Genomic DNA, 23,983 nt, shown 5'->3' with positions numbered 1-23,983 from the left:
AAGTCAAATTATCACTATTTTCTGATGATATGATAGTATACATAAGTGACCCCAAAAATTCTACCAGAGAACTCCTAAACTTGATAAACAACTTCAGCAAAGTAGCTGGATATAAAATTAACTCAAGCAAATCAGTGGCCTTCCTTTACACAAAGGGTAAACAGGCAGAGAAAGATATTAGGGAAAAGATACCCTTCACAATAGTCAGAAATAATATAAAATACCTTGGTGTGACTCTAACTAAGCAAGTAAAGTATCTGTTTGACAAAAACTTCAAGTCTCTGAAGAAGAAAAATGAAGAAGATCTAAAAAGATGGAAAGATCTCCCATGTTCATGGATTGGCAGGATTAGTATAGTAAAAATGGCCACCTTGCTGAAAATAATCAATAGATTCAATGCAATTCCCATCAAAATTCTAACTCAATTCTTCACAGACTTAGAAAGAGCAATTTGCAAATTCATCTGGAATAACAAAAAACCTAAGATAGGGAAAATTATTCTCAACAATATAGGAACCTCTGGTGGAATCACCATCCCAGACCTTAACCTGTACTACAGAGCAATTGTGATAAAAACTACAGGGCATTGGTACAGTGACAGGCAGGTAGATCAATGGAACTGAATTGAAGACCCAGAAATGAACCTACACACGTTTGGTCACTTGATCTTTGACAAAGGAATTAAAACCATACAGTGGAAAAAAGACTGCATTTTCAACAAATGGTGCTGGCTCAACTGGTAGTTAGCATGTAGAATAATGCAAATTGATCCATTCCTTTCTCCTTGTATAAAACTCAAGTTCAAGTGGATCAAGGACCTCTACATCAAACCAGTTACACTGAAACTAATAGAAAAGAAGGTAGGGAAGTGCCCCAAGCACATAGGCACAGGGGGAAATTTCCTGTACAGGACACCAATAGCTTATGCTCTAAGAACAAAAATTGACAAATGGGACCTCATAAAGTTGCAAAGCTTCTATAAGATAAAGACACTGTCAGTAGGACAAAATGGCAACCAACAAATTGGGAAAAGATCTTTATCAATCCTATATCTGATAGAGGGCTAATATCCAATATATACAAAGAACTCAAGAAGTTAAACTCCAGAGAACCAAACAACCCTATTAAAAAAATAGGGTACAGAGCTAAACAAAGAATTCTCAACTGATGAATTCAGAATGGTTGTGAAGCACCTAAAGAAATGTTCAACATCCTTAGTCATCAGGGAAATGCAAATCAAAACAACCTTGAGATTCTACCTCACACTAGTCAGAATGGCTAGGATAAAAACCTCAGGTTACAGCAGATGTTGAAGAGGTTGTGGAGAATGAGGAACACTCCTTCATTGCTGGTGAGATTGCAAGCTGGTACAAGCACTCTGGAAATCAGTTTGGTGGTTCCTCAGAAAATTGGATATAGTACTACCAGAGGACCCAGCTATACCACTTCTGGGCATATACCCAGAAGATGCTCCAACATGTAATAAGGACACATGCTCCACCATGTTCATAGCAGCCTTATTTATAATAGCCAGAAACTGGAAACAACCCAGATGTCCCTCAACAGAGGAGTGGATACAGAAATTGTGCAACATCTACACATTGGAGTAATACTCAGCTATTAAAAACAATGAATTTATGAAATTTTTAGGGAAATGGGTGGATCTGGAGAATATCATCGAGAGTGTGGTAACCCAATCACAAAAGACCACACATGGTATGCACTCTCTGATAAGTGGATATTAGCCCAGAAGATCAGAATATACGAAGTACAATCCACAAACCACAGGAAACTCAAGAAGAAAGACCAAAATGTCGACGCTTCATTCTTCCTTAAAAGGGGGAACAAAATACCCATGGAAGAAGTTGCAGAGACTAACTATGGAGCAGAGACTGAAGGAAGGATAATCCACCCTGATATAGCTGTCTCCTGAGAGGCTCTGACAGTACTTGACTAATACAGAAGTAGAGGCTCACAGCCACCCATTGAACTGGGTCCCCAGTGAAGGAGCTAGAGAAAGGAACCAAGGAGCTGAAGGGTTTGCAGTCCCTTAGGACAAACAACAATATGAACTAACTAGTAAGCTCAGAGCTCCCAGGGACTAAACCACCAACCAAAGAGTACACATGGTGGGACTAATTGCTACAGCAGCATATGTATAGTAGAGGATGGCCAAGTTGTTCATCAATGGGAAGAGAGGACCTTGGCCCTGTGAAGGCTCCATGCCCCAGTGTAGGGTAATGCCAGAGCCAGTAAGCAGGATAGGATAGGATGGCAAGCAGGGGGAGGGGGGAGAAAATAGGAGTTTATTCTTGTTGATTTTTGTTTTTTGTTTTTTTATTTTGTGGGGAAACTGGGAAAGGAGTTATTGTATGACATGTAAATAAAGAAAATATCTAATAAAAACAATTGACCACACATTAGGACATAAAACAAGCATCAATAGATACAGGAAAATGGAAATAAAAATCTGCAGCCTATCTGGCCACCATAAGTTGAAGCTGGATAATCAACAACAACTAAAATGGCAGAAAGTCTAAAAACCCATGTGATGTTAACTCACTACTAAATGAAAATTGGCTCAGGACAGGGATGTTTCGTGTACATACATCAATAGACATAATCTACTAAAAAAAAAATAAAGACAAAAATCACATAATCACCTCATTATATGCAAAAATATCCTTTGACAAAAATCTCACACCTTTCTTAAAGAGTTCTCAAATAAAAGAAATAGTGTATAGCAAAGGATGGCCAAGCAGGCTCATCAATGGGAGGAGAGGACCTTGGCCCTGTGAAGGTTCTATGCCCCAGTGTAGAGGAATGCCAGGGCCACTAAGCAGGAGGGGTTGGGATAGTGAGCAGGGGGAGGGAGGAGGGAACAGGGGATTGTTTTAGCTTTTGGTTTTCTTTTGTTTTTGGGAGGGGAACCTGGGAAAGGAGATATTGTAAATAAGAAAATATCTAATAAAAAAAAAGAGAAATAGTGTGATAAATACATATGATAGACATTTTCACTATTGAACTGAAGGTGATTTTCTGACTTGAAATGTAGTTTAACATTAAACTACTGAAGACTGATGATTAAGCCATGCCCCTGAAGAGTGAAGTGAAATTTGTTATGTAAAATATGACTAAAAGGAAGAAAAAATTTCAAAGTAGATAGAGGACGGAGAAATGGGCCAGTAGCCAACAGAACTTAGTCTTTTATAGAGGACCTATGTTTAGTATCTTGTTCCCATATGATCATTCATAATGATATGTAACTTAAGTTCCAGGAGATCTGATTACCTCTGCTGACTTTTCTCTGCACCACATAAAAAATGTGGTAAGGTGTCACAATCAAGCAGGTAAATACTCATGCACCTTAAATCATATACATCGATACATATATAATACACACATGTTAAATTGTACAAATTTGATCTTGTAAGATAATGTACATCATCACTACTTTGTTATTAATATTCAAAATAATATGAAGCACTTTTAAATAGCGGATGATAGAAAAAACTAAAATATATCTAATTATATATTAGCATTTATTTGTTAATAGAGGATTTGAAGTAATTTAGTTTTAAAAAACATATTTTAGTCAGATGACACATGCCTTTTGTTCCAGAACTAGGGAATCAGAGGCAGATTAGTCTGTATGAGCTCAAAGTTAGCATGGTCTTCAAAGTGAGTGGCAGGCTAGCCAGCTTTAGAAAGGAGACCAGGTATCAAACAAATTAAACAGCATACTTTAGTATGACGATATTATTTGAAAATAGGTACTTTTAAAGACCAGTAATTCTAAATTTATATAGAAAATATGAAGATTTTTATGTTAGTATCCTTTATACATACTAAAAGTCAAAAATACTATAAGTGATAAATTCATTATTGAAATATGTATTTCTATCTAAGTATTCATCATGGCCAATGGGCAAGTTGAAGTCTGAAAAGTAAAACAAATCAATATAATTCAGGAAATAAGCAGGTGAAGTTGGAACACCACCACATCATAGAAAACATTTCTTCATAAATCTTAGAAAAGACAATTTACTATATTTTAAGTATTCATCTAAAGGAAAAAGAGAGGTGAATTGTTGTTATCTATAAATAAAGAACAATTATCTAGAGTTGTGAACCCTAAAACTATGAACAGAAGAGCTAAGTATGACAAGAGAGACATTAGTAATAAGCTCGAATTAGAATGAAGTCAATTTAAATAATATGGCATTTGAATCAGCATCTTAACTGACAGTTATCAAAATATCAAGAATAAGCAATTACCAATTAATTTAAGTCAAAGTTGGCTTTATTCAGAAATGCATAAATGAAAACTACATTGAATTCCTTCTAAGTATTCCTATGCTAATCCTGCTACCACACAGATAATTTATGGAAGCAAAAGTTTTCATCTTAAAGTGAATTTTTGACTGCTCTTAATGTCAATAATATAAAAATACTTGTGGCATTGAGGCCTGATTTCAGAGCATTATTCTGAATACAAGCATTCTTTTCTGTGTTGGAATCAGTGTCACACAGACAGCCATAGACATTAAGTCCACATGACAGAAAGCCATTAATGGCAAAATTGAGATCAGCAGTTTTAGCTTTATATCACAAAGCCAAATTCAGCCATATAACTAAGCTACATAAACTTTAATGAGCAGAATGCTTCAGGCTTATCCAATTTGTGTCATTTTATAGCTTCAGTCATATATGTTAATATGCACCATAAAAACAAATGCCTCTGCAAGTGAGTAAAAGAGAGGTGGGGGAGGTTGCTTTATATTCAAACTCTGGAGGAGAGAAAACTCAGTGGTTGAAATCTGATACTTTCTTCACACTCTCCCTTGGTGTGTTTCCTTACTTCTGAATTGACCCTTTCCTTTCTGATGATGAATAGTTCCTAGAAAACCAAAACTCTTCTGCTTACAATTACAGGTAGTAGAACTCCCTCCAAATGCAAATTTTATTTGTTAAAGCAGCAACATGTCAAGGCACACATTTTAAGGGTGATAAAGTGAGTAGAACTGCATGTCTGAATATAATGGCAAGGCCAGCGTTGCTCATGAAATCCTAATAACGTGAGCAGAGACAGCTGTTGAGAGCAACATGCATGTAATGTATGGTTAGCTTCAGTGCTTCCTCCAATCTCTCCTCTCGCTGTAATATGTACGTGGCAGAGTGCCACTCAAGCTAAACAGCATTGTTCAGTTGCCTTGAATATAAAGTAAAGGATGTGATGCTTGGCTAGGCAGATTGCTTGCATAGGAATTTTGCTGTGTATGCCCAATAAAAATGTTTCTCGTAACTTGCAGTAGAAAACAATGTAAATAATGAATAAAGAGCAGGTTATTTCCACAGAACACATAACTGTGCTTATGTTGCAAAAAAATTCAAACAGGAGCAGTGTAATTTCATTACATTCTATCAGTGCACTGGGGTTGATGGATACTCTGGAGGTGAGAACCAATACAAGAAGTACAGTATGGCATGCAGAGCACATACATAGATTCCACCTTTGCACATACACATTTGTGTGCATGGTTTAAAACCAAACCGATGTGATGTAAACTTACTAAAAAGGAATAAGACACACTTCTGGAATTTTTTCAAAATGCTACTTAAATATTATTTGAAGATAAATGCATTTTTCCAATGCCTCCCTGTTTTTTTAGCCTAAACATTTGAATCATGAGTCAATGCTTTAGACAATCATGAATACCTCTTTTTCTCTAATGTGTGTGTCTGTACAGAGAGGAAAATAACTATGAGTCCTGTTTGCTAAGAAAACTTGGAGGGATGTCCATCCTTTTGCAATTAAGATTTACATTGGCCTCAATAATTTTGTGGGGTCTTGCTGGCCGAAATTTTGTGACACAAATGACTTTGGGGATATATGTTGCCCATTACTGATTAAGGCACTGTGGAATCTCAGTAGAAAATGCTGAAATCTAATTTTATGTAAAATGTTATTAGTATTTTGATTTGAATTGTATTGAATTTATAAATTCTTTTTGGTAGAAAAACAACAAGCAACTAATGACATCTGAGAGGAAAATCAGGCTCTCCTAGGAATGAGTCTCCTAATAGGTTGTCTAATTAAGAGGGATAAGCCTTGAACCCAGATGCATATCAGCAACAAAATAACTCAGCAAGTTGTATTTTTATATACTTGTTTATGCATATCTATACAAATATGTGTATATAATATGTAACATATATAACAAGTAATCAAAGAAAATATTATCAACTTGAGAGTGAGAGGACTTGGAAGAGATTTCAGTGAAGGCAACTGAGAGCAGATAGGTGGAGGAAAGAAATAGGGAAAGAGTTGTAAGTCTATTTCAATTTTTATTGAATTAAAATTAAATAATATAAATAAAATAGAAAAAAATAAACAAATAAAAGTTATAAGAAAAGGTTGTAAACTCATTTGTTCTTACCAACACCATGTATAATTGTGTAGACACCATTCTACTACATGTGAAAATGGAGATAATATTTTAATGTTAGAGATTCTCAAGAGAGTTTCAATTCTAAAATTATCATTTACCCAATGAATGCCAACAAACATGAACTATTCGCAACTCAGAGTCCATCAAGTGTCAAAGAAGGACTGAGAGACAAGTCTAGATTGTTATTTTAGGGGCTGAGACTCTCCCTAATGAATGATGGGGCATACACCTGTCTTCTTGCACCTTTGAGGAGGAATGGCAGCCTGCCCACATGATTCCTTATTCAAAGTTAGCCACAAAGCCTAGGTCCTACTGAGACAGATGTCAGAGAAATATCTTAAAGTTTATGGAAGGTCAAACTAATTTGGAAAAATAAGTCAATAAAAAAGCTCTATGAAACAAAAGAAAGAAAGTAAACATCAACTCAAATGAATAAAAGTTTACAAAGATAAATAATCACAATACATACTGAAGTATAAGCTCATCTATGTATGGTACTTTCAGGGCCATGGAAATTAAGAGAAATGATTGTATTCCAATACAAAAAGAAGAAAATACAGCAAATAAGATGGAAAAGATAAAGAATGATAAACAACATGATGTAGCTCCAGTAGAGCCTGTGTTGGGTGCTCATGAGGCCCGCAGATAGATTAGTACTATCCTTCCCACCTGCCAACTTAGTTGAGAGCTTTAAAAGCAGGGTGTCTATTTGGGAAACAACAGAATCAATAAAGAAATCAAGAAGGACACAAAATAGACAGATGCAAAAAACTAATTAAACCTATATTTTTAGAATTAAATATAAAAATCTTCTAGATGAAGAAACATCAAGAGAGTTGTCATCGAGCTCCAAGCTTCACAATTGTTTTAAATAAAAACAGACATGTAGAAGAGCGGCTCAAAGTTCCTCAGTATTTACATAAACTTAGAGATATAAAAGGGCATAGTGATATCGGATAGCTCTTCTCCCACACTGAAAGCTAGAAAACAATGAGCTAACGTCTGAGAAATGTTGAGGTTACTGTGACTTAGTGATCATATAATTAGCCAAGGTAGCAAGGTTGAGTGAAAATCAGGAGTTTTGCAGATTCACTATCATTGGAAACTGTTAAGAAGATGCAGCTGAGAAAATTCTTAAGGTAAAGGTGTGAAGAAACAAGGAACAGATCAGAAGACTCAACTGAAGTTAGAAAGAGTGAAAGAAAGAAAGAAAAAGCCTTAGAATATTCAGTCTACATGCTTAATGTTAGATGTAAAGGAGATGAAATATAAAGTCCAATAATAAGTGTAAGGAAACAAACAGAAAACACTTCCCAACTAAACCTCCCCTCAAAGTGTCATAGTAGTGGATTGATAAAGTGGTAACTTACCATTAGCTTCATGGAAATCAGGGTGAAGAAAAGTGAACAAAACCAAAATTCATTCTACATATAAATAAGTGTCAAGAAACTAATAAAAGTTATATAAAATCTGAAGTGTAAATACTTACATTTAGTAATCATGCTTAGGAGAAATAAGTAGACACAAAGTAGAGAAGTCTGGAATTCTTTGTTGAGGCAACATTTGGTAACATGACATGTAACAGAGAAATAAACATATTTTTTGCGTTTTGAGAAAGAAAAACTAGAAGAACATGAAGTTGGGTGGGCAGGAGACAGGGAGGATGTAAGAAGAGAGTTGGGGGACAGGAAAGAATATTATCAGAATATATTTAATACAAAAATTTTTAAAAATTCAACCAGTAACATTATAATAAAACAAATAGATACAAAATTATAAACATGGTAACAAAAAGTCAAGTATAATTCATTATTTCCAGATTGATATATTTTTACAGATGGTGAGCAACTCAGAAATGGATCATCTAAATATCTACTCAAGACTTTAAGAAAAGTACTAAAATTAATGTTAATATGTTGCTTAAATAAAAGGCAATGCCAAATTCCAGTTACTACTGATAAGCACGGATGAATATCTAAAGATATTAAACTACTACCAAGCTACTGAAATACCTGTTATCACTACCTTATCACTGCGTTACCATTTTATCAAGTGAAATTATAGTAATAGATATCCCAGCATTAAATACACAGAAAGTCTCACACTGATGGGGTTCCACACCGTGACAAATAAATACAGGAAACTAATGACTGCTTTGAGAGGTAGAATGAGCATCTTTTAGGGATAAACCCTCTAACTGGTCAGTAAATAAAAAACAGTAAGCTCTGAAATCATAGATATACAAGCCAAACTTAACAGACTCAGCCAGTTTTTGAGTGTGTGTGTGTGTGTTTCTAAAAGACACTATACATACATATGTACATATATATATATATGTGTGTGTATACATATGTGTATATATGTGTACATTTATATATATTTGTATATACAATTGTGTATTGTGCACATATATACTCATAAATATACATATATACTTATTCATATATATTTGTGTATATATATATATTTAATTATTTGAGGTCTGGGGGCTATAGAAGGCTTTGGATGGAGAAAAGGTAAGGAAAGGAGTTATTTAATCATTTTTTACTAAAAAGTTTAATAAAGAATAAAAACCAGAAAACAAAATCTAGAAATTAGAGAAAGAATTGAAATTGTAGTACTGTAGATATTTATATTGCTATATGATTTAAAACCTCAGTCTCAAAATATTTTTTTATTAGAAAAACAGACTAACAATATCCTCTACATTTGATATAAACAATTTTTTAAAAAATCAATAGCTTTTTGTCTAGACTAACAATAAGTATCCAGAAGTACAAATTATTATTAAGGAGTAATAAGTATGAGGTAAATTAAATACAGAAGAATGCCAAAGAAACTGATCAGTGATAAAGAGCACTGATTGCTTTTCCAGACAAGTCAAATATGTTTCTTAGCATGCTCATGGGCTATCACAACCATCATGGGCTATCACAACCATCTGTAACTTCAGTAGCATCCTCTTCCTACCTCCACAGATAATGCATACATACATGAGGCCAAACATACATTAAGAGAGTACCTGCATAGCACATAAAATAACATTTTAAAAACTATAACAGAATATTAATATAAGGAAATAAAAAGTCTATTGTAACATTTCAGTTTCCATAATAGCTCTATTTATGAGTACAATGTAATTTATATTCCAATAGTGTCTATAATATCAAAAACTGATGGACTGACTTCATACTTAATACAGAAGAATAAATGTGGAAGCTAGCTTACATGTGTATTAATGATAAAAATATTTACATGGACAATAAAAGACACTTTAATTGAAACATGGTTTAATTGTTAGAAATATAATTTTCAAATAAATCTTTACTTTTAAGAGTATTTAAATATGATATGTTACTTAATAAGCATACTTTCATAATTAGCTACTACTAATCTATGGCAAATCTTTCTAATTATATAGATTTTTCAATTCATACATTATGCAGAATAATAACTAATAAAAGAGTACATGAATATTTATTTACAGATTTAAGGTTGTTTAGATAGACTTTTCACAATTTTCATATTAATATAGTCATGAAAAAATTTATGGAGGGGCCCAATGTTGTTAATTACTCCCAAACTGATGGCTTATAAAAATCTCTAAAGATATGTATGGTCAGGTAAAAAGTGCAAACATACACACTAGTTTCATAGTTGACATGAAGCAAAAAGAGGGGAAAATGAGAAGGAAAATAATGGTTGCTTTAACAAATTTACTTTATATCTATTATATACATATATACATTTGAGTTTTCAAACTAAAGTTTTTGTTTAGAGAATAATAGTAATATATACTATGAAAAGTAAGAGTCTTGAATGAGAGTCTACAACAAATCTGTAGTGATTTTAATTACCTAAATATGTTGTAGAGAATTAAAATTTATGAAAAAAATGATATGATTACATATTAAGAACTCTAAGGGATAATACTATCTATTTTTTCCAAAATGCATTAGGGGAATTAATCTCATAGGAGAAAATAGTTAAGCAGTAACTTGAGGGGGTGTCAAAACACTTTGTGAGAGTATAAAAGACATAATGGTGATGGGATGGAAGTCATAGTTCTTCAAGATGCCACCTATACCATTCTTTGGAAGAGAATTGTATCACCTAGTTATTTCACAGTGTTTTATAGTCTATCTTCTGAACTTTCTAATTTAAAGAAGATATTTGAGAAGGGACTCAGTCAAGAATCTCATGTGCTAACTCCTTAGGGAATAATCACTAAGGCTCATGACATTAGACATAATGAAACTAAAATTCAGACATATTGGTTTTAAATAACCAAAACACTAGTTTTTTTCCAGTTTTATATTCATGACAAATGTCATGTGCCATTTGGTAAAATTTGCAAATAGAATTATATGTACATACAAATACTCATTATGGATGTATGCATTCATTGTTAGTGACTGAAATAGATGTATTAATCATGTCATACAATGTATGTATGCATGCATGTGTGGTTAGAAAATGTAAGAAACACAATAGTAGCAATTTCCAACATTATTGCATTTTTCTTATCTGCTACTCTTTCGTGTAACAAATTTTAAAATTTACTTCTTTTTTATACTTTGTCACCTTTGAAGGGCAGCTCCTAGTTTTTCTTATTGAACCCTTCAGCCTTTTCCATTTTCTTCAATATAATGAAACAATTTTAAATGGTTGAGGCATTGTCATAAAATTTTGAATCTTCAAATAATGGTCTGTTCATATACCAAATAAAGTGTGAATATGGGCAAGCATCAAAATGCATACACCTTTGGTCTCAAAACTCTTAGTAGGGAAATCTGAGCTTTGGTTAAAATGGAAAAATGATTATGATGGCCATAATTCCCTTGAAAGATTAAAGTGGAAAAGGTACTATAATGAAATATTATGAGATCTGTGTCAATGAACTTCATTTAACTTGCATGTTCAGAAATAATGACTACCTAAGGGCCAAGGAGTATAGGGAGTAATAAAATCACTGAATAGTATCGTGAAGATAACCCCGATGTGCCAAGTTTAAACAATAGGGTAATCCCTGGACTACAGTTCAACTTTTAAGAAAATCTTACTCTTTATCATGAGAAAGATTAAATGTTTTAAAAATCAGATACTTGAAATATAATAGTACTAATTCCTGCATTTTCATGAATTTTGAATAAAAAAACTAATCTGTTAGTAAGTATATAAAAATGTATATAAAATTGTACATGATCTGTTAAATTTCATACAGATAACTGATATTTTAAAATATATTGTCATATTACTTTAAGTGCTAATACAAATCAATATATCAATTTTTGATATATTTCTAAAGCTTATTTACATTAGAACTATCTTTTAACCTAACAACTATTTATATTGAAATTAACTTTACTTAACTTAGCTTAACTTCAATTCAAAAGCTCAAATTAGAACAAAATTAGAATTCTGTTTACATTTTTGTCCATTTTTGAGATTAAAATACAGTCCAGCCATTGGTCCCCTCCTGGGCCTGCCGTCTTAGAGTTCCTTATTCCATTTCTCCTCCCTCCAGACTCCAAGAGGATGTCCCACCCTCACCAGACCTTCCCACTCCCTAGGGCCTCAAGTCTCTCTAGGGTTAGGTGCATCTTTTCCCACTGAGGCCAGAGTAGGCAGTCTTCTGCTATATATGTGTCGGATGCCTGGAACTGGCTCATGTATGCTGCCTGGTTTGTAGCTCAGTGTCTGAGAGATCTCAGGAGCCCATGTTTGCTGAGACTGCTGTTCATCCTATAGAGTCGCCCTCCTCAGCTTCTTCCAGCCTTTCCCTAATTCAACCAGAGGGGCCCCCAGTTTCGATATAAGTATCTATGTGTCCCACGAACAAAGAATGAATACAGAAAATGGAATTCATTTACTCAGTGGAATACTATTGAGTTATTAAGAACAGGGACATCCAATAGAACAAAAAGGCAACCAAAAGATTGAGAAAAGATCTTTACCAATCCTGCATCTGCTAGAGGGATAATATCCAATATATACAAAGAACTTCAGAAGTTAGACTCCAGAGAATCAAATAACCCTATTAAAAATGTGCTACACAGCTAAACAAAGAATTTTCAACTGAGGAATATTGAATGGCCAAGAAGCACCTAAAGAAATGTTCAACATCCTTAGTCATCAGGGAAATGCAAATTAAAACAACTCTGAAATTCCACCTCACACCAGTAAGAATGACTAAGATCAAAAACTTAGGTGACAGAAGATGCTGGTGAAGATGTGGAGAAAGAGGAACACTCCTTCATTTTTGGTGGGATTGCAAGCTGGTACAACGACTCTGGAAATCAGTTTGGTGGTTCCTCAGAAAACTGGACATAGTACTACCTGAGGACCCAGCTATACCTCCTGGACATATACCCAGAAGATGCTGCAACATGTAATAAGGACACATGTTCCACCATGTTCATAGCAGCCTTATTTATAACAGCCAGGATCTGGAAAGAACCCAGATGTCCTTTAGACATTCTAAAGAACAGAGGAATGGATACAGAAAATGTGGTACTTTTACACAATGGAGTACTACACAGCTATTAAAAATGATTAATTAATCCCAACACTTGGGAGGCAGGCAGATTTTTGAGTTCAAGGCCAGCCTGGTTTACAGAGTGAGTTCCAGGACAGCCAGAGCCACACAGAGAAACTCTGTCTGGAAAAACAAAAAACAAACAAACAAACAAAAACAATTAATTAATGAAATTTTTAGGCAAATGGATAGAACTAGAAAATATCATCCCCAGTGTAGGGCAATCAAGGGCAAGGAGTTGGGAGTGAATGGGAGGCTGGAGGAACACACTCAAAGATGCAGGGGGAGGTAAGATGTGATAGGGTGTTTCCAGGAGGGAGGGAAACTGGGAAAGTGGATAACATTTGAAATGTAAATCAAGTAAATATCCAATAAAAAAAAGAACAAGGACATCATAAGTTTTGAAGGCAAATGGATGAAACTAGAAATATCATTCTGAATGAAATAACTCAGACTCAAAAGGATATACATGGTATGTATTCTCTAATAAGTAGATATTAGCAGAGAGAGGGTCGGGGAGAGACAGAGGCAGAATAGAATAATTAGGATACAATCCACAGAACTCAAGAAGGTTAACTAGCAAAAGGGCCCAAGTGAGGATGCTTCAATCCCACTTGGGAGGGAGGGATGGGGGTGGAGAGAAAGGGGGAGCATGGCCAGGTATGGGCAGGTGCAAGGGATAAGCCATAAGCCTTGATGGCCAGCAGAATGAATGGGGCAACCTTGTGGGGAGGGTGGCAGGAGGGGAGCCCTCTAGAAAGTTCCAGAGACCTGGGAAATGGGAGACTCTCAGATCTCAAGGGGAGGTACCTTAAATGAAATGCTCAACAGTGGGAAGAGGGAACTTGTAGAATCCACCTCCAGTAAAAAGACAGGACATTAAGTGGAAGGATGGGGTTGCTATCCCACAGTCAAAAAGTCTGACCCAAAATTGTTCCTTTCTGAAAGAACCACAAGGACAAAAGTGAGAAGAGACTGAGGGAAAGGTGGTCCAGTGACTGGCCCAACTTGGGATCCATCTTAAGGGGAGGTTTCAATGACTGACACTATTACTAACGCTATGGTGCTTACAGACAGGAGCACCTTAGAATTTTTGAGAAAATTAATGTTATTTTTTTTCAGTAGTAAAGATTATTCTTAACTCTAAAATCAAGAGATAACTGTCTAGTGTTTTATAAAGACAGAAGCCTTGTTAGATGCATGCATATTGCTGTATAACCTCACTATTTCATTTGTGTGGATGAAAATGTTTGTCAATGTGCTGTTGATACTATAAACATGCAATTATTTATATGATTGAAAGCCCCAGCTAACATAAGGGAATTTCTAACATTCTCATTATCTAGAAGAATAGTAGAATTTGATTTTCTGTTAAAAATTAAGTAGAGCTTATTTTCTTTGAAATTGTTTTCCCTTAATGTAGAAATTGATTTTTATATAAAAAATCTTGAAATTTATATTACAACATCTCAAAAGTTTAAATTATGTGTCATGTTTGCATGAATATTCATGACCTATATAAAATTAAACTGGTGTCTGTATATGACCAAATAACTTTTTTTTCCAGTAGCAGAAAGTAAAGATTTCCCTTACCAGTCCCTGACTAGGTTTTATGTCACTGTCCTCAAGGTTACAAATGAGTAGGACTTAAAGTGGCTTTTGCTGTGTCTCAATAGGATCCCTGGTTGTATCTTTTTTTCAGTAGCTCATGAAGAGAGTGGATTCTGCCTGGTCACTAGATAGACTAGGTTATCTCTGAGACTTTAGCAGTGAACTGTCACCAGGCTGAGAATCCATTTTAGCATTTGCAGACACAAGATTACTATCAGATGCATTGGTGATGTTTAGAAAAGAATTATTCCTGGATCATTGGACATGATCCTTTGGCTTTGGATCATAGCTAAAAGGTGTTGCAATATAGGCACTAACTTAACTGCTATTTGCACTGTTTACTCAAAAGCCTCTGGACATAACTTCCCTGCAATTTTGCACACTGTTTTTCTCTTAAATATAGTCTTGAGTCATCGGTAGTGCTATGTACCTGCAATTCCTTTTTAATTACTAACACTGATATCACTTTATCCCGTATGATTCTCGGAATCACATAAAAACAACCCTTCAGACTCATTCAGCTAATGACTAGCATGGCATCTAGAGGGAGCAAAGGAAGAAAGAAGCTAGTTGGGGATGGGGGAGGCTCTTGAGAAAGAGATAAACTTATGATATCCATTTATTTCCATGGGTAGTTGTTCTGAGTTTATCTCTAGTAGAATAAAGAATAATGAGAGTTTTATGAGATGGATAGTTTAGTGATTGGAATTGATATTAAAATGAATTAGAATATAGAATAGGAAGAAAATGGAACTAGAGTTTAATATATTCATTCCCTGAAATATGTGTGCTTAAGAAGGAAATATTAGACTTAATATTGGTCTGGATGATGAAAAAATAATGAAGGAAATTATAACCTTCCCAAATCACTTAGTAGAGAAATAACACAATGAAAAGTGTGTTTCTATGTAGTACACAAGACATTTATTTTAAAAATATAGAAACTTTAGATGTGTTAATAAAATGGAAAAGTTTATAATAATTATATTTGAGTATTCAGTAATAATATGCAGATAGCTATTTGGAATATGGCCTAGAATAGAAACCAATAAGACATTGATCATATGACTCCTAACTAAGTATTCAGTATATCCCTAATTGTTTGAAGGAGAAACGTACATGATAGGCTCACACATTTGAAGACTGGGTCCCTGGTTGGTTGGACTGTTTGAGAACACTGTGGAATCTTATGTGTGGTCTTACTGGAGGAAGAATGCCACTGGAAGCAGGCTTTAAAAGTTTAAAAGTTCACTTGCTTTCTGTTTTGCACTTGCAGTTAAAGCTTGCTGATTCTACTGTCATATTTGTTACTGTCATCCCTTCCCTCCATCATGTTAGACACTCATCCTACTGAAACATAAAGCAAAATAAACTTTCTTCCATAAGTTGCTTGTAAGCATAAGGTTATAACATAGCAAAATAAAAGCAACTATTGTAATATCAAAAATTATATAATAGAATAATAGAGCTATATGTTTACAGCATTTGAAAAAATGCAATCTGCTATACTAGTTGAAGTGTAGAAGATACTATTTGTCCCAGAGATGGTAGTAACCCAGCAATTACTGCCTTCCCTTCCTCACCAAACTGCACCCAGATCAAAAATTCCATTCTAACGTTTTTCTTTTTCTTTAAAGTGTTGGAAGTAAAATAATCTATTAAAAACTAAGTAGCATAATTTATGAATTTTGTTCACCACAATATATAAATATATATATCTTCATTTAAACTATAAGCACATATGGGAATATATGTGCACTTGTATAATTATAGGTATTTTTGTAGTAGGAGAATCTGAAGATCCTTCTCAATTAAGATAATAGATACATTTGTCTAAGGATATGAACAAAAAATTCCTTAAAATCTTAGTGTTTATAAGCACACTGTCATAAAAGTAACTTTTATTCACCAGATGTAATTGTTGTCTCAGAGGCTCACTGCTGAATAAGCTCACCCTTACCTGCTCTTTCTAAACTCTGTCTGGCTAAACTCAGCTGCTCTACCTCAAACTCCTCTCCAATCTGACTAATTCAATCTGGCCTTTTTTGCTTTCTCATTACATTGCTCTGCTTGGCCCCAAACTAACTCTGAGAATCTGTTCTAAGCTTCTGATTCCTTATTCTCTGGCTCTGACTCCCTCTGCATGAATTCACATGTAGACTCACAGATGCAGCAACAAACTGAACTCCACTGCCCTGCACTCGCTCAACTGAGCCGCACCAAACCCAACATCACTCAACTCAGCTCTCTCCCTGCACTACTTTTTCCTTTATTTTTTACATTTTTTTAGCATATTAGATATTTTCTTTATTTACATGTCATATGATTTCTCCTTTCCTAGTTTCCCCTCCAAAGGGAAAAAACAACAAGAACAAACCCCTTTTGCCTCCCCCCTCCCCCTGCTTGCCACCCCACCCTCTCCCACTTATTGGCCCTGGCATTCCCCTACACATCCATTGAACTGAGCACAGGGTCCCCAATGAAAGAGTTACAGAAAGGACCAAAGGAGCTGAAGGGTTTGCAGCCCCTTAGGACGAGCAACAATATGAACTAACTAGTACTCTCAGAGCTCCCAGGGACTCAACCACCAACCAAGGACTATACATGGCGGGACTGATTGTTCTGGCAGCATGTAGAGGATTGCAAAGTCGATCATCAATGGGAGGAGAGGTCCCTGCACTACTTTCAAGTAGCCTGTTTTTCCTTTCTAATTTTATGAGAGTGGGGAATGTCCTATCTCTGACTCATTCCTTCAAATCTTTTTCTGATTCATTGTTTTGTCTTCACCCCAATTAGATATTATTTTCAAGTATTGCTGCTTCCATCTACAAACTAACCTTACTTTCATTGTTAGGGATTAAAGGTGTGTACTATGGGTGTCTCTGAATTCCAGTCAGTTTACATTGCCATACAGAGTGTGTCTGCATTCCAGCCCTATCGCATAGACCTAGAAGATCCTTGGATGCAATCCCTGGCTAGAGCAACCATGTTGGATTAAAATTCCACTACACAGATCGGTCACTCTAACAACAGCAGCTCATTTGCTAGACGATAGAATCACTTAAGCATGTTGACTGCCTGCTCAAGTTCTAGGTAATGCTTAGTATCCAGATTACAGACATGCATTTAATTATGATTTTGCTTGTTCACTCACACTCTTTTCTGTAAAGTGAATTTCTGGAGACTAATGCTAACATTCAATGAGCAACACCAATGTCATGAGTTTGAGTGAGTATATTCAAAGAGGAAGTCTATCAAATTTCTTTAATAACATGCTTTAAATTCAAGCAGCCTATATTAGAATGAAATATTTCTGACCAATTATTTTTAATATAGCTTTGAGAGGGACTTTAAGTTCTCAGTTAATGTTTAAGCTTCTTCACTAGAAAAATATGAATGCTAGTATGTATATTTTCATTTTGTTAAGTATGTACACAATTTAGGTAAAACTCACAGTAACTTATTCTGTAGAGTGCCTAATAATAATAAATTTACACATATATACCACCTATATATAATAATACACGCTAATAAAAACATATGTATTCTGCATATATACTAGTAATAAATATATATTCAATATTATTTATAATATTCTTTGAAAAAAATATTTCATTTAAAACCTAATGTAAAGTAAAAAGATGCAGCTGGGTGTGGTGGCACATGCCTTTAGTCCCAGCACTAGGGAGGCAGAGGTAGTCAGATCTTTGAGTTGCAGGCCAGACTAATCTGAAAATCAAGTTCCAGGACAGGCAGGACTTGTACACAAAGAAACCATGTCTTGAAAAAGAAAAGCAAAACCAACAACCAAAACAAAAAGTGACAAGATGCTCGTAGGTTATTAATGACTAGTGTTATAGAACCTTATAATAATTGTGAGACTTTTTCAATAACTTTCTTGCATATCTCTTATGAGTACTTCAGATAGTCATCAGGTATTCTCAAATCCATAAATCTCAAATTCCTCAAATCTGTTTGCTTTGATGTTTGTTATTTAATACTAAGCAGAGTGTAGTCAAGATCAAATGCAGAATATTGCACATCTGCACTTGCTTGTTATACACACAAACTGAGACTCTGTTCAATTGGCAGCATATGTTACAGTGAACTCCAATCTGTTATGGTAGTAATTTTATTGTTGGATGTTCTGCAGTACTCTGATCTATAGCATATTTGATTAAGATGGATGTGCCTTAGTTTGTTTAACCAGTCATGATATAATATTTGGCTAATATTTTTATCATATGCCATCTGTGAGTCAATAAGATTGTCCAGTAACACAGGAAACGTCATTGTTTTGAATGGTTATCTAATTGAGATTTAATCAGAGAGAAACTTTACATTAATTAAATGCCATCTGACTAATGAAAACATATTTTTGATACCTAATAACTATGTTAGAATGGGGCATGATTAGCTCACAATTAGTTGCATTGTATACTAGATGTAGACATTATCATGCATACTTGCATACAAAGCTGGGAAATAGAGTCTTGATGCATTTAAATAGCAGTAAAACAAATGTCATGCTGCTACTAAAGAAATAAGAAGCACTGTGTGTGCAGAAAGCATTCTGATATCTGGATCCCCTTGACCTCTCTTGCTACTGTCATAAAGCAGAGTGTTGTTCTTGTCACAGTCAGGCATAAATTTAAATGTCCCTACTCCCACTGTGACAAACAGTTCCATATATGCAAACCCAGAGTAATGCTAACTACCAAAACAATTGTAAAATCACATGAGAGCAAACTCAAGCAGATGTTTTGAAAACAAAACAACTTGCTGAAATTTAGATTCTCTCTCTCAAGAAAAGTCACAGAACTGAATCAGCTGCATTCTCCAGCCTGCTCTCGGTTCTTGCATTTCCTCTGCAAATCTGTTTTTATTTTCTTTCTGGCTATATGTCACCATGGTTCTCATTTCAGCTGAATTTCAAAATAGTGGAGTACATGCCATCTAACTTTTAGAGTTTAGGGTATTTTATCCAGTCTCTCTGCATCCCGAGTTAGCCTCAAACCCACTTACCTTCCCAAAACTAAAAGGACAAGTGAGCATCGCCACATCCAGTTGTGCATTTCCTTTTGAGCAATGAGATTCCCTCTTCACTGAGAGATGTTTTCATACTTGAGACTATAACAAAAATCTGTTCGTAAGAGATGAAAGCTCTTATATTCTCTTATCACTTCAATCAACAAATGATGATTGCCTTCTCTTTCTATGTTGGTGGGTTTTTTTCTTTAGAATAAGGAGAAATCAAAGGATGGGGGTCAAGGACTGGATGAACTCTAGACAGAATCAATTCTAGAGCATTTCTTGGAGTGGATCCAGCTCATTCTTTGCCAGAACACTTTGCACATTTCAGAGAGCACTAAGTAAAAAGCATTCTTGAGGCTCTTAGGGCATTTCATCTAATTCCTGTGCAATCTCAGAAACCCGACCTGTTTCATACTTGTTAATTATTATCTACAGTGACTGGCACAGTTCATAACTACAATTTAGATATACTTTTAAAATTCAATATTGTTAAGAATATTTAAATTATTTTATCTTTTATTTGTTTATGATGAACTAATATAACTTAGTCATTAGACAAATTAGCCCATATGGTATGATGGTGACCTCTTTCTAATCAATAATCCATTTACCTTTAGCTATAATCAACTTGAAACAATAACTACATGGCTTGTATATTTTTGTGTGCTTTTTGGGTTGTTTCTGTTTGGTTTGGTGTCATAAATGAACATCAAGGCATTATATATTTGAGTCAAATATTGTACAATCCACTCTGAATTCAATGCCTTTAAGCCTATATAAGATGTTAACAGTTCTGTATCTATTTTGAAAATTAAACTAGCAAATTCCGCACTCTGTAGATGAGTTTTATTAAAATCTCTTTACCTACATATGGACCTTCAGCTTTACTTCTCTGCAGTGTGTGTGTTTGTGTGTTTGTGTGTCTGTGTCTATATGTTTATATCTATGAATAATCTCATTTGACAATTATTGTCTATCCTTTCATATTTCCATGTTATGTTGAAATTTGGAAATTGATATTTGTCCTTTGTTTCTTAATAATGTTAGAAAGTAAATATGAGACTTAAAGTCTAGAGACAATATAGTTGATGCAAAGTATTATTACTGTCATTGGCATGTAGACATAGGAAATTATTCACTGATCATTAAAAATCAACAATAATCTTCCCATAGGAAAAATATTTCATAATCTTTGGAAGAAAAGTTTATAAAAGTATTATTTAAATTGAAGAATTAATTTATAAATAAAAAGATTAATTAAGATATTCCATCAATTTGGGCATCAAAGACTCCAGTCTTAACATTTGTGCTCATAGTGTGTCTTTTAGATGCTAGTGATATTAGAAAGTTTTTATACCTGGCACTGTGGCTTTCTCAGCAAAATATCACATACTTTAGCTAACAATTTCACCCTTGAATTCTTCTAAATCTTTGGGGAAATTCCATCTGCTCTCAAGGATTTACTTACATACAAATTTCATATTCTCCTGTGATTTTATACTTTTCAGAGCTAATCCTTTACACTTGTTATTTTTATTTAAATCTGTTTTTGGACAAAACACTGAAGAAAAATATGGTAGTGTTATAATTATAACATCCAAAAAATGACTAACCATTTTGATACAAAACACTTCAAGTTGATGACATATCAGTGCTATGCTTTCTAATTTTGGAAAATATCAAATGAAGATAAAGCATGCTTATAGATTTTAGAGGGAAAAATCCTTTCTACAGACAAGAACATGCCCAATGACAAAAACACATAAATTCAAGACATTTATCTTTAGACAGCATTGTGGTAAAAGTGCTAAACAGATAGCGTTTTTGGAAAATTTAATGTCATAAGTATGATGCTTTAAAATTTTAAGGTATAATTTTTGCTTTTTGTATATGTGTATATGTCAACCTCTGTCTACTAGTAGTACATGTCCTTCAAAGTCATTCACTTTTATATTACTTGGTGTGCCTGACTTGTATGGAACAAGATATAATGAGAATGTTGGAGATAAGATAAAATGGAACTTTTAAATGAACATGTAGATCAGTGTTTCTCAATCCGTGGGTCTTGACCCCCAGAGGTTGAATGACTGTTTAATAGGGATATTCCAAATCATCACAAAACACAGATATTTACATTACAATTCATAACAGTAGCCAAAATGCAGTTAGGAATAATAATTTTATGGTTGAGGTTCACGACATGAAACATTTTCAAGGAGTACAGCATTAGGAGGGTTGAGAAGTGCTAAATTAGTCCATGTGTTGGTATGCATTGTGAAAATGGGCTAAGGCATGCAGCACTAGTAAACTAGAGGAAGTACGGCATCCTGTCAGTACATGCATCTTTAGAAAAAGAAACAAATTAGTGAGGTGTGTGTGCTTCCCTCTCACTTTTCAATACATTTAGGGACATTTTACTTCATGTATCCTATCAACCCTACATTTTCAGGTTACCAAATTCATTATGCATATTAGAGCCAGACAAAACCAGGAGACTGACATGTTGCCTCCAGGAATGTCAGTCCTTGAAATGTTTCACAAGAGTCTGTCACACAAAGCCCAGTTAGTTTATTCAAGTCATCAGGTGTGAAATTAGTGTATTTAGTTTAAAGTGCCCCATTCCCCTAAGAGGCTTTCTTCTTTCTACTAGATTTTCTCTAAAGCAAGAATGCACCTCAAGATCTAAAGCAACTGACTTGGTCAAACCAATCTAACAGATATCAGAGGTAGGATTGTTAATTAATTATTTAATAAGGATGTGTTTGTGTCACAGTCTTCTTCCTCTTGAATTTTACTTCTCACTAAAGCACAAAAGAGCTCAGTCTGTCAAAGGCAAAGCTGTCTAAATATCATCTGATACATTTTGATGCATTGTTCATCTACAAGTACATTTACATAAATTCTACATTCCTGCATTTAATTACATTTAGTTCTGTAGATCTCTTTCAGTTAAATAGTAACTACACCTTTCTCTGTCTCTACTAGTAATGGTTTGCTCTGTTTCTTTCTTGACATTCTGCCATAGCCTAAGTTACAATAAATTTTAAGTCATTTCAAAAATCTGGCTAGTGATGTTTTAAATTACCCCACTACTAATTGGAAATGAGATATTTGATTACTCCTTATGACATTCTGAATAATATGAAAGTTTCTGGATAGATTTCATGATGATCCACATGTTGAGTATTAGTCTCAGAGCTTCACATTTGCATCTTCTCCACACCCCACAAAGTTAACATACTTCTTGTGGCAGCAAACGACTTGCTCTCCTATGACACCGTAGCATGATGGGTTGCTAAAAAACAGAGCAAAGATGGTCAAAGAGAGGCTGAGCTTTAGAAGCTTTCCGATGTGCTCTGGTGCTGTATCCTTACACAATTTACCAGGTTGCAGGTCTTCACTGACGGATATTCTGCTGTATGTTTATGTAATATGCTCAGTTTTAAAACAATGGTTATAGAGTACCAATCTTGGGAAAAGCTTCGGATATATTTTTAAAACATCACAATCAAGTACGGTGCTATATGTTGGCTCCTATATGCATCCCAGTACTCTGAGGATGAAGAAAAGGAGATAATAATGGAAGGCCAACTGTCTTAATTAGGGTTTCTATTGCTGTAAAGAGACACCATGATCATGCCAAATTTTATAAAAGAAAACATTTAACTGGGGCTGACTTACAGTTTCAGAAGTTTAGCTGACAATTATCATACTGTGAACCATGCTGGCATGTAGGCAGACATGGTGCTGGAGGGGTAGCTGAGAATCTACATCCAGTTGGGCAGTCAGCAGGAAGATAGAAGTAGACAGTATGCTTGGCTTGTGCATCTGAGACTTCAAAGCCCAACCTCTAGTGACATATCTCCTTCAACAAAGCCACACGTACTTCAACAAGGCTACATCTTCTATTAGCACCACTCACTATAGGACCATGAGGACCATTTTTATTGAAACCACTATACCATCCTTGGCGACCTAGTGAGTTCAAGATCAGCTTAGCTTCCTTAAGACACATTTTTAAATAAATAAATAAATAAATAAATCTAACGAAAGGTGAAAAGAATTAAAACAAGCTACTCATGTTATCATAAAAGGAACTATTCTTTTACTATCAAATAGATCAAGACTTATGCACTGATTGACTGGATCTATTGGAGCATTTAATACTTCAGGTTTTGTTTTGTTTTGTTTTGTTTTGTTTTTTTTAGATATTTTCTTTATTTACATGTAAATTTCTCCTTTCCCAGTTTCCCTTCCAAAAAACAAACAAACAAACACAAACAACAAGAACAAACCCCTGTTGCCTCCCCCCTCCCCATGCCTGCCACCCCGCCCTCTCCCACTTCCT

At 34.7% G+C, this 23,983-nt stretch overlaps 1 long non-coding RNA gene across 1 annotated transcript in view; it reads left to right on the top strand.

Annotated features, from left to right (window-relative positions):
• LOC116080278 overlaps window positions 1-22,325 on the top strand; it is a 67,756-nt gene extending 45,431 nt beyond the window's left edge. Inside the window, exon 4 of the long non-coding RNA XR_004114379.1 lies at window positions 22,286-22,325. This is a non-coding gene — a long non-coding RNA (uncharacterized LOC116080278). The remainder of the gene's footprint in view (window positions 1-22,285) is intronic.
• The last annotated feature ends 1,658 nt before the right edge of the window (window positions 22,326-23,983 follow it).

Source organism: Mastomys coucha, unplaced genomic scaffold, assembly GCF_008632895.1.
Source record: "Mastomys coucha isolate ucsf_1 unplaced genomic scaffold, UCSF_Mcou_1 pScaffold6, whole genome shotgun sequence".
NCBI lineage: Eukaryota > Metazoa > Chordata > Mammalia > Rodentia > Muridae > Mastomys > Mastomys coucha.
This window is presented reverse-complemented; position numbering and strand designations above follow the sequence as displayed.